Here is a 19,897-nt window from a genome sequence, read left to right as displayed (position 1 = left end):
CTGCTTCAGCCTCCTAGAGTGCCGGGATTATACAGGCCTGAGCCACTGCACCCATCCTAATAATCAGTTTTTTAATGTCCCACTTAATAAATGAAGAAACCCCAGCCCAGAGGATCTAAACATCTGGCCCAAGCACACGCAGCAAGGAGAGGTAATACAGTAGAACAGCATCAAACAGATGTGGGGGGTGCAGTGGCTGACGCCTGTAATCCCAGCACTTTGGGAGGCCGAGGTGGATGGATCACTTGAGATCAGGAGTTTGAGACCAGCCTGGCCAACATGGTGAAACCCCATCTTTACTAAAAATACAAAAATTAGCCAGGCGTGGTGGCAGGCGCCTGTAATCCCAGCTACTTGGGAGGCTGAGGTTCCTGGGAGAATCACTTGAACCCAGGAAGTGGAGGTTGCAGTGAACTGAGATCGCACCACTGCACTTCATCCTAAAAGACAGAGACTCCGTCTAAAAAAAAAAAGAAAGAAACAGATCTGGGCTTGATTTACAAACTTGAAGAAGTCATTTTACCAACCCGAGCCCATTTCTTCATCTGTCAAGTGGGGAAAGTAAGAATCATCGCATAGGTATGGTGTGAAAATTAAGACAGGGATTCCATGAAGCACTATGTAGGGGTGACACATGAAAGCGCCCGGTAACTGTTATTATTCTTTGTTTTGGTTCCTGGAATCAGAGCCGGTCCTCAGTGCCTGGGCTCTGGGATCCCAGTTCATCCCTTTTTCCTCTGGTCCAAATGACAACCAAAGGTAGTGTATTTGCCAGGACTAGGTCAGGTGGGAAATGAAAGAGATCCCTGGGTGTGTTACTGTGGCTGTCCAGCATGTGAGACACTGAACTGGACCTGATTAACAATCTGTTAACAAAGAGATGAGGAAATTGCCCCAGGATTCCCCATATCTATATTTTCAGCCCTGATCTCTTTTCCCAGGACTCTCGACTAACTCTGGAATTGTTTCACATGCATACACACACATACACATACACACACACACACACACACACACATATATATTTTTGAGATGGAGTCTCGCTCTGTCGCTCAGTCTGGAGTAAAGTGGTGGGATCTTGGCTCACTGCAACCTCCACCTCCCAGGTTCAAGTGATTCTCCTGCCTCAGCCTCCCGAGTAGCTGGGACTACAGGCACCACCACCACACCTGGCTAATTTTTGTATTTTTAGTAGAGATGGGGTTTCACCATGTTGGCCAGGCTGGTCTCGAACTCCTGACCGCAGGTGATCCACCTGCTTTGGCCTCCCAAAGTGGTAGGATTGATTACAGGCATGAACCACAGCATCTGGCTTTTTTTTTTTTTTAATTATTTTTTTGAGCCAGTGTCTCACTCTATCATCCAGGCTGGAGTGCAGTAGCTCCATCATGGCTCACTGCAGCCTCAATCTCCTGGGCTCAAGCGAACCTCCCACCTCAACCTTCCAAGTAGCTGGGACTATGGGCTCACACCATCACACGCAGTTATTTTTTAAAAATTTTTGTAGAGACGGGGTTTCGCCATGTTGACCAGGCTAGTCTTGAACTCCTGGGCTCCACCAGAGATCCACCCACCTTGGGCTCCCAAAGTGCTGGGATTCCAGGTATGAGCTACCATGCCTGGCCTTGCATACATCTCAAAAGAACTTATGCAAAAGAGAACTCTTGATTCCACCTTTCCCGTGCCCACCCAGAGCTCCTCCTTCAGGCATCCTCATCTTTAAAAAGGCAACATAATCCACTCAGTTACTTAAATCAAAACTGTAGGAATTTCCCTAATTTCTTTTTTTTTTAATCTTCTTTATCACTTGTGGAATCCATGTCCAAAATGCACCCAAGTCCACTCTCCACTTTTACTGTACCACCCTCCCCTCCAGCGAAACCCTCATGCCAGTGACCTTTTAAAAATATGCACCATATCAAGTTTTCCCTCTGCTTACAGCTTTCCAACGATTTCCCATAGCACTTAGAAAAAAATCCAGACTCGTTTCTCTGAGTCACAAATTCTCTGTGATGGCCCCAGGCTATTTCTCTAACTCAATTGTACCCACTCTCTGTTCACTCACTGTGCTCTGGACAAATCGACCTTATTTCTGTGCCTCAAATGTGTCAAGCTCAGTCCTGCCTGAGGGCCTTTGCATGACCTGTGACTCTGCCTGGGATGCTCTGCTAGCAGACTTCTGTGTGTAGGCTCCTTCAGAACTCAGCCTAATGGCACAATCTCAGATCACCCAACACAAGAAGCCACCCATTCACTGTTAGGCCATTTTATTTTAATTCTCCACAGCTCTTATTGCTGTTTGATAATTTTCTTGGTTATTTCTTTGGGTTTTGTGTGCATGTGTGTTTTTGTTTTTGTTTTTGTTTTAAGACACAGTCTTGCTCTATCTCCCAGCCTGGAGAACAGTGGCATAATCTTGGCTGAACCTCTGCCTCCCGAGCTCAAGCGATCCTCCTACCTCAGGCTCCCAAGTAGCTGGGACCACAGATGTGAGCCGCCAGGACCGGCTAAGTTTTTGTATTTTTGGTAGAGACCAGGTTCCACCATGTTGCCCAGGCTGGTCTTGAACTCCTGAGCTCAAGTGATCCCCCCGCTTCGGCCTCCCAAAATGCTAAGATTACAGGTGTGAGCCACTGTGCCTGGCCAGGTTATTTCTTTGGTTATTTTTGATCTCACTCTACAGGAAGGGAAGTTCTATGAGACAGCAGAGATCTTATCAATGTATCTTGTTAACTATATCTTAGCACCCAGAAACTCTTTGGCTGTCAACAAATATATGTTGATTGGGTAAATCAAAGACTGAATTCCAACCCACAAAAACTAGTAGTAAAGTGGAGAGCCTTATCTTGGGGGAGTGTTCATTTTCACTGGACTCCCAAGATGGTCTCACATTAAGCACGTTTGTGCCTAAATACACAAGCTCACTAGGCAGGAGTCACAGGAGTGTGGGTGAGTTCAGCGGGATACCCTGAACCCTTTCCCAAGGGGTCCCAACTGGCTGGACATCCAAAGGCTTCTCCCCCAAGAGATCTCTGCAAAGGGAAGTTCTCTGTGTGTTTCAGTAATGGGACCAGCTTGATGGCCTATTTCTTTCTTTCTTTCTTTTTTTTTTTTTTTTGAGATGGTGTCTCGCTCTGTCACCCAGGCTGGAGTGCAGTGGCACGATCTCGGCTCACTGCAAGCTCTGCCTCCCAGGTTCACACCATTCTCCTGCCTCAGCCTCCCGAGTAGCTGGGACTACAGGCGCCCGCCACCACGCCTGGCTAATTTTTTGTATTTAGTAGAGACGGGGTTTCATCGTGTTAGCCAGGATGGTCTTGATCTCCTGACCTCGTGATCCGCCCGCCTAGGCCTCCCAAAGTGCTGGGATTACAGGCTTGAGCCACTGCGCCCCACCTTGATGACCTATTTCAAGACTGTTAACTTGTGTTCCCAATGCTCTGTGCTATGGCAGTGGATGGTCTCTTACCACAGATATGTGCATGGAAGTTACTGCCTCGAGCCTGTGCTTAGCAGTCGTTTTGGAGGATCAGTTACCTAAAGTAAACATGAAATTCCATTATTTCCTTATTTTCATGGCATGCCACGTGCTTTCACACTATCTGCTTTTACCTGAGCTCCTTCCCGCCCCACCCCCACTCACCACCTATGGAAACCCCATTTCTTCCTCTTTAGGGCATAGCTCAGGTGCTGCACCTTCTGAGAACCTGTCTGATATTTTCAGGTTGAGACTGGTCACTGCTTCCCCAGATTCCTGTACTCTTTTTTTTTTTTTTTTGAGACAGCGTCTCACTCTGTCATCCAGGCTGGAGTGCAGTGGTGCGATCTCAGCTCACTGCAACTTCTGCCTCCTAGGTTCAAGCAATTCTCCTGCTTCAGCCTACCAAGTAGCTGGGACTACAGGCATGTGCCATCATGCCCAGCTAATATTTGTACTTTTAGTAGAGACGGGGTTTCACTATGTTGGCCAGGCTGGTCTGGAACTCCTGAACTCAGGTGATCTGCCTGCCTTGGCCTCCCAAAGTGCTGGGATAACAGGCATGAGCCACCGTGCCTAGCCCCAGTACTCTTTTGAATGTACACACATTATAGTACTTATTTCATCTTACCTTATATTATTACTGTTATACACCCACACCTACAAAATTATAAGTTCTTGAGGGAAGAATCAAGCCATTCTTTTTCTTTTAATCTCCTCTTAGCAACTATCACAGTTATTTATACTGAGTAGGTACTCAGTAAATGTTAGTAAAATGTATAAAGGAATCCAAAAGGTAGAAGCAACACAAATATCTAACTACATGTGAATGGATAAGCAAAATGTCGCATATGTATTCCATGGAATATTACTCAGCCTTCAAAAGGAAGGAAGGCCGGGTGGGGTGGCTCATACCTGCCATCCCAGCACTTTGGGAGGCCAAGGTGGGCGGATCACTTGAGGTGAGGAGTTCAAGACCAGCCTGGCCAACATGGCGAAAACCCATCTGTACTAAAAATACAAAAATTAGCCAGACATGGTGGCTGGTGCCTGTAATCCCAGCTACTCAGGAGGCTAAGGCACAAAAACAACTTGAACCCCGGAGGCGGAAGTTGAGGTGAGCCGAAATCGTTTCACTGCACTCCAGTCTGGGTGGCAGAGCGAGACTTTGTCTCCAAAAAAAAAAAAAAAAGAAAAAGAAAAAAAGGAAGAAAAGAAGGAAATTTGGACTTATGCTACAACATGGATGAAACTTAAGGACATGATGCTAGTGAAATGAGCCAGTCACAGAAAGCAAAGCTGTAAGATTCCACTTACACGAGGCACCAGGGGGAGTCAGATTCCCAGAGACAGGAAGTGGAATGGGGTTGCCAGGGACTGAGGGCAGCAGGAATGGGGATTAGTGTTTAACGAGGACAGAGTCTCAGTTTGGGAAGATGAAAATGTTCTGGGGATGATGGTGGAGAAGCTGCACAATGATGTGGAATGTACTTAACACAACTGAGCTGTACACGTAAAAAGGATTAAGGTGGTAAATTTTGTTATGTGTATTTTTCCACAATTAAAACACTTTTTAGGCCAGGCACAGTGGCTCACACCTATAATCCCTGCACTTTGGAAGCCTGAGGCAGGAGGATCACTTGAAGCCAGGAGTTTGAGACCAGCCTGGGCAACATAATGAGACCCCATCTCTACTAAAAATACAAAAATTAGCTGGGCGTGGTGGCACATACCTGTAATCCCAGCTATTTGGGAGGACAAAGCAAGAGAATCACTTGAGCCCAGGAGTTTGAGGCTGCAGTGAGCTATCATCGCACCACTGCACTCTAGCCTAGGTGACAAAGCAAGACCCTGCCTCAAAAAAAAAAAAAAAAAAAAAAAAAAATCGAAGAGAGAGTGAGCAGTATTCCTTTTAGTCAGGTGGTAGCTGAACACCTTTTTATGACTAGGGAAAGCAGACCTAGGGAGTGGGGAGGATCTTAAACTTCTGCCAGCAGTTCTTCATAGCTATTTTCTCTCCTCTCAGCACAGGGAGACTGAAAGTGCAAACCAAACACTTGCTGATTTGCTCAAGTAACACAGACCAGAGGTCCAGACCTCCCACCTTGTCAGGGCAATACGCCAGGCACTGAGAAATTACCAAGCAACCACAAGTCTCTATGTCCAGTCATCCTGAAGGTAGACGAGGAACTGCTAGGATCAGACTTTCGTTCATGATAATAATAATTATTTTCTTTTATTATTATTATTATTTTATTTTATTATTATTATTTTTTGAGATGGAGTTTCGCTCTTGCTGCCCAGGCTGGAGTGCCATGGTGTAATCTCGGCTCACTGCAACCTCTACCTCCCCGGTTCAAGTGATTCTCCTGCCTCAGCCTTCTGAGTAGCTGGGATTACAGGCGCGTGCCACCACGTCCGGCTAATTTTTTTTTGTATTTTTAGTACAGGCGGAGTTTTGCCATGTTGTCCAGGCTGGTCTCGAGCTCCTGGCCTCAGGTGATCTGCCCGCCTCGGCCTCCCGAAATGCTGGGATTACAGGCATGAGCCACCGCACTCGGCCTTGTGATATTTCAATTCATGGATACAATGGGTAATAAATCAGGGTAATTAGCATATCCATCATCTCAAACATCTATCATTTCTTTGTGTTGGGAACATTCAAAATCTGCTCTTCTAGCTTTTGAAAATACACAATAAATTGTCATTAATTGTAGTCCCCCTATAGTGCTATAACTAGAGCGTATTCTAGCTGTAATTTTGTATCCACTTAAGATAGGCTTTAAAATACATATATATATTTGGGGTGAATTAACAGATGAAATGTCGGGAGGCTGAGGCAGGAGAATCACTTGAGCCCAGGCGGTAGAGGTTGCAGTGAGCCAAGATCACGCCACTGCACTCCATCCTGGGCAACAGAGTGAGACTCTATCTCAAAAAGCAAGCAAACAAACAAAAAACAGATGTGGCCGGACATGGTGGCTCAGGTCTGTAATCCCAGCACTTTGGGAGGCCAAGGCAGGCAGACCACTTGAGGTCAGGAGTTCAAGACCAGCCTGGACATATCGTGAAACCCTGTCTTTACTAAAAATACAAAAATTGTGGCTCACGCCTGTAATCGTAGCACTTTGGGAGGCCGAAGCGGGTGGATCACGAGGTCAAGAGATCGAGACCATCCTGGCCAACATGGTGAAACCCAGTCTGTACTAAAAATACAAAAATTAGTTGGGTGTGGTGGCGCATGCCTGTAGTCCCAGCTACTTGGGAGGCTGAGATAGGAGAATCGCTTGAACCCTGGAGGCAGAGGTTGCAGTGAGCTGAGATCACACCACTGCACTCCAGCCTGGCAACAGAGCGAGACTCCATCTCAAAAAACAAAACAAACAGACAAACAAACAAAAAAACCCCATAAAAATTAGCTTGGTGTGGTGGTGCATGCCTGTAATCCCAGCTACTTGGGAGGCTGAGGCAGGAAAATCGCTTGAACGCGGGAGGTGGAGGTTGCAGTGAGCTGAGATTGCGCCACTGCACTCCAGCCTGGGCGAAAGAGTGAAATTCCATCTCAAAAAAAAAAGATGACATGTTACAGGTTAATGGAGAAAATATACAACTTTAGTACTTGCTTATAAAGTTTTTCTAAGATGCCATCTTGTAAAGGATAAAGTTCAACTATAGTAATAAAATTTTGTTTTTAAGTAAATAAGACGAGACATTCATGGCCGCTGCCTCTTAGGGACAGTAAATTTTGATCTACATGACCAAGGCTCCACCACTGCTGCAGGGTGGTGACATAAGAGGATTTCAAGGAGATATTTATTTCTGATTTTGTCATCAGGAAAATTAATTTACTCATTTTTACAGGCAAATGGCATAACTCTGAATGATTTTAACCTCTTATAAAAGCTTTGTTGTTTCCATTTTCTTCCTTTTTTTGTCATCAGCAAGAGAACACTCAATCCTGGAGAGCGCTCTGGGGACAGCATCCTCAACACCGCCCTCTTCATTGGCCTTGACCTCAGCGCCCCTTGATAAGTTTTTATTCCATGTGCTTGAACCCTGACTCTTCCTGCCTTTTCTTCCCCGCTTCTCTCTCCTTTTCTCTGACACTCTCCAGTCAGTTTGTCCTTATGTCCCTCATCACTTCCCACCAGCTGGCAACTGAGTGGGTTTCTAGAAGCCACAGGTGAGAGTTTCCATGGAGGATGCTTCTCTTTCCAAGGCACCTTGGGTTAAAGCAACTGCGGGTTCGGTGCCTACTGAAGCTGAACGTGTGCATAGCTCTGCCTCTGGGATTCCATTCCTGAGTCTGAAAAATGAGAGTCTATATCCATCAAAGGCATGTACAGGAGTGTTCATGGCAGCTTTATTCATAATAACTCAAAGCTAGAAACAACGCAAATGCTCATCAACAATGAAATAGATACATTGTGATCAGTCACATCATGGAATGATATACAGCGAAGAAAAAGGATGAATTACAGGTCGAGAACGGTGGCTCATGCCTCTAATTCCAGCACTTTGGGAGGCTGAGGCGGGCGGATCACGAGGTTGGGAGTTCGAGACCAGCCTGGCCAATATGGTGAAACCTCGTCTCTTCTAAAAATAAAAAAATTAGCTGGGCATGGTGGCACGAACTTGTAGTCCCAGCTACTCAGGAGGCTGAGGCAGGAGAACGACTTGAACCCTGGAGGCAGAGGTTGCAGTGAGCTGAGATTGCACCACTGCAGCCTGGGTGACAGAGCAAGACTCTGTCTCAAAAAAAAAAGAAAAAGAAAAAGGATGAATTGTTGCTATATGCACCACCATCCACCAATGAATGGCAAAAACAACAATGAGCAAAAGAGGCCAAACACACAACTAATGCATATAGAGATGTCTCCATATGTCTGCCTAGCACTCTGTTTCCATAGGTACAAATCACACAGGCAAAGCCAATGCATAGTGATGGAGACTAGAAGAGTGGTCACCTCTGGGGGATACTGACTGGGAGGGGCACAAGGAGCCCACTGGAGTCCAGAAGCATCCTATGTCATAATGTGGTTGGTGGCCACATGGGCCTATACACATGTAAGAAATTGTCATGACTTGTACACTTTACTGTATGTAAGTTACACCTCAATCAAAAAGTGAGAAAATATTCTCACACCCGTAATCCCAGAACTTTCGGAAGCTGAGGCAAGAGGATTGCTTGAGCCTTGGAGTTTGAGACCAGCCTGGGCAATATAGCGAGACCTTGTCACTACTATTTAAAAAATATATATATTGAGATCATGCCACTGCACTCTAGCCTGGGCGACAGAGCGAGACTCTGTCTCAAAAAAAAAAAAAATATATATATATATAATATATATACAATATATAAATATATATATATAATATATATACAATATATAAATATATATATAATATATAATATATAAATATATATATAATATATAATATATATTATATATAATATATTATATATAATATATATAATATATTATATATATAATATATTATATATAATATATATAATATATAATATATAATATATATATAATATATATAAATATATATATATAAAATATATATATATATATTTTTGAGACGGAGTCTCGCTCTGTCACCCAGGCTGGAGGACAGTGGTGCGATCTTGGCTCACTGCAACCTCTGCTTTCCGGGTTCAAGCAATTCTCCTGCCTCAGCCTCCTGAGTAGCTGGGATTACAGGCGCGCGACACCACACCCAGCTAATTTTTGTATTTTTAGTACAGATGGGGTTTCACCATGTCGGCCAGGCTGGTCACGAACTCCTCACCTCAAGTGATTCCCCTGGCCTCAGCCTCCCAAAGTGCTGGGATGACAGGTGTGAGCCACTGCGCTCGGCCTAGTTATTTCCTTTTAAAAAGGAATTTGGAAAAAGCTCAGTTTTGTTTTGTCAAACACATTTCCTGTTCATTTAGACTCATGTACATTACCACATGGAAATTTGATTTTTAAACTGCATAGCTGTCACTCTAAAAGTTAAAAAAAAATAAAGAAATAACGCCTGTTGAGGTTGTGGTGTGGTAGGCTTGCTGTTTTCTCCCCAGGAAAACAATTTACAGCAACGCTGGCATTAAGTACAGAAAAGATTTACTCCAGCTGAAAATCACATACAATTTCTAAACAGCCTCCATTTATATACACAGTAATTTACAAAATGCCTCGTGGTGGGAACGCTGTTGTGGGAGATTTGTTTCATTTATCCTGTGTGACCCGCAGAGAGAGGAAATGCAGCTGGGGTATGGTTGGGGGGAGAAGTGAGGCCCCCTGAGGGAGGCTGCCAGGGCAGGGAGAGGCCTGCATGCTGGTGAGAGACAGGGTTGGGTGCAAGTTACCTTGGGGACTGCAGGATGCAGACCACCTGCCTCTCCTTCAAAACAGTAGTCTTCTCTGTGCCCACACATCCTTGTCTTCCTCCTTCTTTTTTTATCCCCACCCCCTCTCAGTGATTCCCTCTCTCTTCCCAATCTTCCCTCACGTAAAACCTCAAGGCTGTGGAAGAAAGATCTCACAATGCTTTACAGCATTCTAAGTTATTTTCTTTTAAAAAGGAATTTGGAGAAAGCTCAATTTTGTTTTACAAAACGCACTTCCTGTTCATTTAGACTCTTGTACATAATGGTGGAAATTTGATTTTTAAACTACATAGCTGTCACTCCAAATGTTAGAGTGTTCAGTATTTGGAAGGAGAGGCCACGCCGCATGGCATGATGGGGTGGGGTTGCCAGGAGGAAGAGTAGGGGACCCTCTGGTGGCTCCGCTCAGCCTTTCCTCTGTTGCCCTGAGGATTCAGGTATCACTGCAACCTGGCCCAAACCCTGCATTCACCGGGCTCTGCTCCACCCTCCGCCTAGTAGCCAGGGGTATGACTCATCAACTGTGTCTTACTATCTGCTGTCTATGCTCCTTTCCCCAGGAAAAGAGCCGGAAGTGAAACAGTCTCACCTCATTATGTGTCCAGTAAGGTATCTGCACTCTTTAGAGATTGATGTCTGGGCCACTACAGTTGGCTTAGCCTTTATCGTGTTAATTTATTTTGAATTTTTTTCGTAGAAACAGAGTTTTGCTAGGTTGCCCAGGCTGGTCGCGAACTCCTGGGCTCAAGTGATCCTCCCACTTCAGCCTACTAAAGTGTTGGGATTACTGGCCCTGGCCCAGGCTTTAAATCAGCCCTGCAGGGAGTTTTTGCTGGAGCATTTAAAAAATCCCCAGTAAGAATAAAAAATCTGGTCACTTACCCTAATTATCAGTTCCCAGATCTTCAAGATTAGGGTGATAATACTTAACACACAGGGTTGTTTTGAGGCTAAATGAGATACGAGGCCTGGTATACAGCAGGTGTGCAGTCGCGGTCGCTCCTCTCACTCACATCGCACTCCCCCCGTTCCACGCCCCTTAAACAAGATGAGTTGGTAAGTTTATTTCAGACTGCTTGGCCGGCAATTAAGAGACACTCCCCCCACGTGGGCAGAGCCAGCTTGGTTCCAGCCTGATGGAACTCCCTGGAACTCCATATTCTACTAGATTTGTGACAGCGTGATGCAGCTGCTTTGATGCAAGAGCATTTTTGATAGAGTTTTAAAAACCGTCATTGTTTTTGTTTTTGTTTTGTTTTTGAGGAGTCTCGCTCTGTCACCCAGGTTGGGGTGCAGTGGCGCGATCTCAGCTCACTACAACCTCCGCCTCCTGGGGTTCAAGCGATTCTCCTGCTTCAGCCTCCCGAGTAGCCAGGACTACAGGCACGCGCCGCCATGCCCAGCTAATTTTTGTATTTTTTAGTAGAGATGTGTTTTCTCCATGTTGGCCAAGCTGGTCTCGAACTCCTGACCCCAAGTCATCCACCCGCCTCACCATCCCGAAGTGCTGGGATTACAGGCGTGAACCACCGCACCCAACCCATTGTTATTTACCTTAAGAAACATTACAAATTGTAAACATTCTTGCTCCTTCCCTGAGATTAACCCTATTGAAGACATCTCTGCTCTCCTATCCCCGGATGGATGTCAGTTCTGCAGTAATCCCTACCTCTCTACCCCAAATGCAGCTGAAACTTATTTTTTATTTTATTTTATTTATTTATTTATTTATTTTTTGAGACAGAGTCTCACTCTGTAGCCCAGGCTGGAGTGCAGTGGCACGATCTCGGCTCACTGCAACCTCTGCCTCCCATTTCAAGCGATTCTCCTGCCTCAGCCTCCTGAGTAGCTGGGATTACAGGCACCCACCACCATGCCTGGCGAATTTTTGTATTTCTAGTAGAGACAGGGTTTCACCATGTTGGCCAGGCTGGTCATGAACTCCTGACCTCAAGTGATCCGCCCACCTCAGCCTCCCAAAGTGCTTCGATTACAGGCGTGAGTCACTGCGCCTGGCTGCAGCTCAAGCTTTTTACAGTGGTTTGCCATTATGGTATTCATTCAGATAATGTTTTCCTACTAGGAATTACAAACTTGAAACACTTTTTAAAGCTCAAAAATATTTAAAACAGGTCAGATGCAGTGGCTCACGCCTGTAATCCCAGCACTTTGGGAGGCCGAGGCGGGTGGATCACGAGGTCAGGAGATGCAGACCATCCTGGCTAATATGGTGAAACCCTATCTCTACTAAAAATACAAAAAATTAGCCGTGCATGGTGGTGGGCACCTGTAGTCCCAGCTACTTGGGAGGCTGAGGCAGAAGAATGGTGTGAACCCGGGAGGCGGAGCTTGCAGTGAGACAAGATTGTGCCACTGCACTCCAGCCTGGGTGACAGAGTGAGACTCCATCTCCAAAAAAAAAAAAAAAAGAAAAAAAATTTAAAACAAATTAAAAGGATCTACTAATCCTCACATTTTTTTCTTTACTAATCATTTTGGATTTCTTCCTTTGAATTATTGGGCAGGGAAGATATTTAAATATGGAAGATTATTGCTCTAATTTGAATGAAACAAATGTTTATTAATAAGAGGCAAAAAAAAAAGTGGACTTGCAGCTAAGTTCATCCATGGGGACCAGATAGTGTTTTACAGACTTAAAAAAAAGTTACAACTCTTAATAACACTTATTTGTGTAGTATAATCAAAACTGGCCAGGCATAGCGATTCATGCCTGTAATCCCAGCACTTTGGGAAGCCGAGGTAGGAGGATCAGTTGAGGCCAGCAATTAGAGACCAGCCTGGACAACACAGTGAGACTCCATCTCTACAAAATATAAAAAATAAAAACTTAGCCAGTCATGGTGGCATGTGCCTGTAGTCCCAGCTACTTAGGAGGATCGCTTGAGCCCAGGAATTCCAGGATATAGTGAGCTATGATTGCACCACTGCACTCCAGGCTGGGCAACAGAATAAGGCCCTGTCTCCAAAAAAAAAAAAAAAAAAAAAAACCCTATGAACAAAACCCAAACATATTTCACAAAACAATACTTTTTGTTTTTTTGAGGCAGAGTCCCACCCTGTCACCCAGGCTGGAGGGCAGTGGTGTGGTCATAGCTCACTGTAGTCTTGACCTCCCTGGGCCCAAATTCTCCCACCCCAGCCCCCCAAGTAGCTGGGACCACAGGTGTGTGCCACCACGCCCAGCTAATTTTTGTATTTTTTGTAGAGACGGGGTTTCGCCATGTTACCCAGGCCAGTCTCAAACTCCTGGGCTCAGGCAATCCACCTACCTCGGCCTCCGAAAGTGCTGGCATTACAGGCGTGAGCCACTGCGTCCAGCAACAATACCTATTCCCCCACCACCCCACACAGATATTTTCCATTCCATTCTATTTCAATTAAAAGAAAATCTAGGCCGGGTGCAGGGGCTCACACCTGTAATCCCAGCACTTTGTGAGGCCGAGGCGGGCGGATCACCTAAGATCAGGAGTTCAAGACCAGCCTTGCCAACATGGCGAAACCCTGTCTCTACTTAAAAAAAAAAAAAAAAAAAAATTAGCTGGGCATGGTGGCAGGCACCTGTAGTCCCAGCTACCTGGGAGGCTGAGGCACAAGAATCCCTTGAATCTGGGCAGCTGAGGTTGCAGTGAGCCGAGATCGCGGCACTGCACTCCAGCCTGGGCAACAGAGTGAAACTCCATCTTAATTAAAAAAAATAAAGAAAAAGAAAATCTTAGGCTGGGCCCGGTGGCTCACACCTGTAATCCCAGCACTTTGGGAGGCTGAGGTGGGCAGATCGTCTGAAGTCAGGAGTTTGAGACCAGCCCGGCTAACATGGTGAAACCCCACCTCTACTAAAAATACAAAAATTAGGTGGGTGTGGTTGCACATGCTTGTAGTCCCAGCTACTCGGGAGGCTGAGGCAGGAGAATTGCTTGAACCCAGGAGGCGAAGGTTGCAGTGAGCCGAGATCACGCCACTGAACTCAAGCCTGGGCAACATAGCAAGACTCTGTCTCAAAAAAAAAAAAAATCTTGTTTTGGTCCACTAAGCTTATTCTACTTCCTGCTAATGGATTAGGATACTCTTTGAAAACTAGTAGGCTAGAATGAAGAATGGCTCTGTGAAATAGAGAAAAATACATGTATAGTTCTTGGTGATAACTGAGAAAAATCACGGGAGGAGGAGAGGTGGGAAAGGGAAGCGTGAGGAGAGCTGTGCAGATGTCACAAGAAAAGAGCAATAAGGGGGCAAAATGACCAGGAGTCATTGGCTACCCAAGGGACTTTTAAACACAGACATTTCTGATGTCTGTTTCAAGCTGTTTGCCTTGAAGCATTGTGACCTACTCTTTTTTTTCCTTTCTGTTAGCCTATGGATTATATTGAAAGACCTACTCTCTCTTCCTTAACATCAGCTAAGTCTATTCTTCACACAAATGCCTCTGGAAAGTAGGTTTTAGGTGGAAAAGTGGGGGATGGCTGAGTCTCATTTCTGGGTCAAGGAAGTACAGAACCCAGACAGTACTTACAGGGCCTGGGTGAGATCCATCAGCTCAACTCATGGTGGGAGCAGGGCTCACACTCAGGAAGTCACAGAAATGAGTGCAAATTCCTGGGCATGCGATGGACACTCTCGCCAATCTTATTTGGAGAGCAAGGTTATACCAGCATCGTCAGACCGAAGAACCCAAATCCTGACTACTCAGTGACAGTTTTGAGAGCAGCAGGAGGCAGCCAAATGCCTGGGCAGATAGGGGTGCCTCCCCCATGAAACCCCACCTGCAAGCTGAAGATAGTTTAAAGCCTGAAAGCCAAGCTACAAGTGAAATCCTCAGACCGGATTAAGAACCTGTCGTCCCGCTTGGCGTGCTTTCCTCTGATTAATCCCACCCTTCACCTATTTGACATATACCTACCCTTTCCTAACTGGTTTCCTACACTGTCATGCCCACCTTTGAGTGGTGTCTTCGCTTTAACCATTTTGGCATACTCACAAACCAATCAGCAGGCACTCCCCATCCTGAGTCCATAAAAGGCCTCGGACCCAGCCACACAGGGGGACTTTCCCGCCATCGGATAGGGGAACTACCCAGCGCCCCCGCTCCATGTCCCCTCTCTGCTGAGAGCTGTTCCATCGCTTACTATGATTCTTCTCTGCCCTTCTCACCCTTCAATGTCCAGCATATCCTCATTCTTCTTGGGTGCGGGTATAAGAGTTTGGGAACCACTGAACGCAGGTCCAAGCTGTAACACAGGTGAGCTGGGGCACGCAAGTGTGGCCAACCGAGGCCCGGGCGGAATGTTACCGGCTGAGGTTCCCCGGCTTGCAAAGTGATCAAGAAGAAAAATCCGACATCGGTTTCATACTCAAACAAGAGAGAAGGGCAGAGGAAAAAGGAGAAAGGTATGTGAGGAGGGGGAGGCCCTTCAAGACAGAAGGAGCACTCCTGGCTAATGGACCTTATAAGGAGCTCTCTTCTGGAACCAAGAAGGGTTGAAATAGAGACTGGATGAAACCATATGAGGGGGTGAAGAGAGCCATGTGGGACAGAGAGGGATGGGTGGAAGCAGGGAAGATGTGAGGGTCAGAAGAAACATAGGCAGAGATGGATGGGACTCAGAGTGGAAGAAAGGAGAGAGTGTGAAGGGAGAGAATGAAGCGGAAACAATGATAATATTGGGAAAACCTATCTAGTGACATAAAAACTGGCCGGGCGCAGTGCCTCATGCCTGTAATCCCAGCACTTTGGGAGGCCAAGGTGGGTGGATCACTTGAGGTCAGGAGCTCGAGACCAGCCTGGCCAACATGGTGAAACCCCATCTCTACTAAAAATACAAAAATCAGCCTGGTGTGGTAGCAGGCGCCTGTAATCCCAGCTACTCGGGAGGCTGAGGCAGGAGAATCGCTTGAACCGGGGAGGCGGAGGTTGCATTGAGCCAAGATCACGCCATTGCACTCCAGCCTGGGTGACAGAGCAAGACTGTCTCAAAAAAAAAAAAAAAAAAAAAAATTGTCCTTAGACAGACAAAGAGGCACTCCAATTTGAGTTATCACTTAACCCCTGAAGGTCAACGTAACTTTTGCCAGTCCCTAGAGGTGAAATAAGGAAACTACTTCATTGGAGACCGTGCCCCCTGGGTGTTGTAGGCACGGCTTTCCCTGCTCTGTGCTTCATTACTGTACCTTTTCCTCTTACTGTACCAAACACAGTGTCAATGCAAACACACAACTATCTGCTGGGTGGAAGAATCTCAGCTCCAGACATGCTATGTTATGCAGGTGGCATCCTCAGAGTTAACAGCTTTGACTTTTTTCTCTGAGTCCATTTCAAATTACACATGTGTTTGGTCTTGTTTTATAACTTTGAAACAAATCTTTTTAGGACAACTGCTTTGTGCTTGGCTTCCAGGAACTGCAATCATTTTACTGACTCTTAGTTATAGTTTTTGTCTGGATTGTTTTTTATCATCTTTACTTCTGGCATGGACAGCTGGAGATTCTAACACAGAGTTACCTGTTTCAGCTTCAATGCTGTGATGTTCATATTGTGTTGGTTCAAATGTCTTTGAGAACTAAGATTCATTCTTCCCAGATATTCTTAACAGTTACTTTCCTTTCTGTCCTTGCTCCTTACCTAGGCATCTGAGAATGCTTCCTAGATGAGCACATGTTTACTGCATTTGAAAATTAAGCTAGTGTCTAAATCTCTAAATATATCTCAAGATGTAAAGGTTTCACTTATTTATTTATTTATTTTGAGACAGAGTCTTGCTCTGTTGCCCAGGCTGGAGGGCAGTGGTGCGATCATAGCTCAGTGCAGCCTAAACTCCTGGGCTCAAGTGATCCTCTGGCCTCAGCCTCCTGAGTCACTGGGACTACAGGCATATGCCATCATGCCCAGCTAATTTTTCTTTTTTTGTGGAGATGGGGGGTCTTGCTATATTGTCCAGGCTGGTCTGGAACTCCTGGCTTTAAGTGATCCTCCCACCTTGGCCTCCCAAAGTGCCAGGATTACAAGCATGAGCCACTGTGCCCAGCCCAGATTTTCAACATACCACAATGACAGCATCGTGTCAACAAAAATACCAATATTTCAACATTGAAAAATAATACAGCATACGGGAATATTTATATGCCAAGACATCAGAACGCCACAAAGTGGGGGTGCAGTCTGTACCCTTGAATGTCAAAGGGGTGTTCTCTGTAATTGTTGAGGCAAATCATGAAAAGTCTCGCATTGCTCAGGAGCACAGTATCAGACTCTTCCTTTTTTCCCCTGCCTCTGCAGCCACCTCTCCTGGCGGCCCCACCGCCTGCTGAAAGCCAATCCTGTCCACCGACTGGAATTCTTACTCACCTTCCTCACCCGAGCAATATGCAATCTGAAACAGCGACGCTAGGGGGAGCCGTTACGCTCCAGATGCCTAAGTAGGCCATCCTCGGGAACTTCCCATTAACCGGGTTCCTGGGGGGCAAAGTGAATTGTCATAGGCAAGTCAAAAGCAGACTGCAACTATCCTCATAAAAAAATTTTTTAAAGGAAAAAATATCCAGCTAAGTGGCTTTTAAAGTTAGGAACATAGGAAGTCCTAGCCAGAGCAATTAGACAAGAGAAAGAAATGAAAGGCATCCAAATAGGAAAAGAAGTCAAAACTCTCTCTCTTCGCTGACTGTATGATTCTATGCCTGTAAAACCCTAAAGACTCCGCCAAAAGGCTTCTGGAACTGACAAAAGACTTCAATAAAGTTTCAGGATACAAAATCAATGTACAATTAGCTGGGCGTGGTGGTGCACACCTGTAATCCCAGCTACTTGGGAAGCTGAGGCAGGAGAATCGCTTGAGCAAGGGAGGCAGAGGTTGCAGTGAGTTGAGATTACACCGCTGCACTCCAGCCTGGGCGACAGAGCAAGACTCTGTCTCAAAAAAGAAAAAATCAATTTACAAAAGCCAGTAGCATTTCTATACACCAATTACGTTCATGCTGAGAGACAAAGCAATAATGCAATCCAGTTTACCCACACAAAAACAAAATACCTAGGAATACATCTTACTAAGGAGGTGAAAGGAGGAATACATCTAACTAAGGAGGAGAACTACAAAACACTGCTGAAAGAAATCAGAGATAACACAAACAAATAGAAAACCATTCCATGCTCATGGATTGGAAGAATCAATATCCTTAAGATGGCCATGCTGCCAAAAGCAATCTGTAGATGCAATGCTATTCCTATGACACTACCAATGTCATTTTTCACAGAACTAGACAGAACTATCCTAAAATTTCATATAGAACCAAAAAAGGGTCCAAATCACCAAAGCAATCCTAAGCAAAATGAACAAATACAGAGGCATCACATTACTCAACCTCAAACTATACAACAAGGCTACCATAACCAAAACAGCATGGTACTGGTACAAAAAAAAAGAAAAAAAACCCAGACACATAGACGAATGGAACAGAACAGAGAACCCAGAAATAAAGCTGCACACCTACAGCCATCTGATCTTCAACAAAATCAACAAAAATAAGCAATGGGGAAAGGAACCCCAATTCAATAAATGGTTCTGGGATAGCTGGCTAGCCAAATGCAGAAGAATGGACCCCTACCTTTCACCAGATACAAAAATTAACTCAAGATGGATTAAATATTTAAATGTAAGACCTCAAACTATAATAATCCCAGAAGAAAACCTGGGAAACATCATTCTGGACATAGGCCTTAGGAAAGAATTTGTGATTAAGTCCTCAAAAGTAATTGCAACAAAAACAAAAATTGAGAAGTGGGACCTATTAAACTAAAGAGCTTCTGTACAGCAAAAGAAACTATCAACAGAGTGATCACCTGAGGTCAGGAGTTCAAGACCAGCCTGGCCAACGTGGTGAAACCCCATCTCTACTAAAAATACAAAAATTAGCCAGGTGTGGTGGCATGTGCCTATAGTCCCAGCTACTTGGGAGGCTGAGGCAGGAAAATTGCTTGAACCCAGGAGGCAGAGGCTGCAGTGAGCCAAGATCACGCCACTGCACTCCAGCTTGGGCAACAAAATGAGACTTTGTCTCAAAACAAATAAACAAACAACAACAAAAATAAAAAAAACCAGAGTGAACAACATATAGAATGGGAGAAAATATTTGAAATTATGTATTTGACAAAGGTCTAATGTCCAGAATCTACAAGGAACTTAAACAATTAAACAAGGAAATAACCCCTTTAAAAAGTGGGCAAAAGACAGGAACAGACACTTCTCAAGACATACAAACAGCCAAGAAACATATGAAAAAAAAGTTCATCATCACTAATCATCCAGGAAATGCACATCAAAACCACAATGAGATACCATCTCACACCAGTCAGAATGGCTATTATTAAAAAGTGAAGGCAACAACCTATTTCTCTGGGTGCCTTTTTTTTTTTTTTTGACATGGAGTCTTGCTCTGTCACCCAGGCTGGAGTACAGTGGCACTATCTCGGCTCACTGCAACCTCTGCCTCCCAGGTTCAAGTGATTCTCCTGCCTCAGCCTCTCAAGTAGCTGGGATTACAGGCACATGCCACCACACCTGGCTAATTTTTGTATTTTTAGTAGAGACAGGGTTTCACCATCTTGGCCAGGCTGGTCTTGAACTCCTGACCTTGTGATCCACCCGCCTCAGCCTCCCAAAGTGCTGAGATTACAGACGTGAGCCACCGTGCCCGGCCTCTTTCGCCTATTAAACTTATACTACAAAAAAAAAAAAAAAAAAAGTGAAAAAACAGATGCCGGCAAGGCTGTGGTGAAAGGGAGCTCTTGTGCACTGTTGTTGCAAATGTAAATTAGTTCAGCCACTGTGAAAAGCGGTTTGGAGATTTCTCAAAGAACTTAGAACTACCATTTGACCCAGCAATCCCATTACTGGGTATATATCTCAAAGAAAATAAATTGTTCTACAAAAAAACACATGTACTCCTATGTTCACTGCCATTTTTCCATAAAATAGATAACATGTTTCTACACTCCAGGGATCCAGGAGCCCTAAGTGAACAACTCTCGG

General features: G+C 45.0%; 1 protein-coding gene across 3 annotated transcripts in view; it reads right to left on the bottom strand.

Annotated features, from left to right (window-relative positions):
* EXTL3 (exostosin like glycosyltransferase 3) overlaps positions 1-11,750 on the bottom strand; it is a 159,347-nt gene extending 147,597 nt beyond the window's left edge. For 2 of the 3 annotated variants that reach the window (XM_063606692.1, XM_063606690.1), the window contains exon 1: positions 10,743-11,750. The gene's annotated coding sequence lies outside the window, so the exon portion shown is untranslated. Of the gene's footprint in view, positions 1-3,469; positions 3,538-10,742 lie in introns of all 3 variants that reach the window. The other variant, XM_063606691.1, reaches the window with a different exon arrangement.
* Positions 11,751-19,897: the final 8,147 nt, after the last annotated feature.

This window comes from Pan paniscus, chromosome 7 (genome assembly GCF_029289425.2).
Source record: "Pan paniscus chromosome 7, NHGRI_mPanPan1-v2.0_pri, whole genome shotgun sequence".
NCBI lineage: Eukaryota > Metazoa > Chordata > Mammalia > Primates > Hominidae > Pan > Pan paniscus.
The sequence above is the reverse complement of the archived record's forward strand: the minus strand, read 5'-3'. Positions and strand labels throughout refer to the sequence as shown.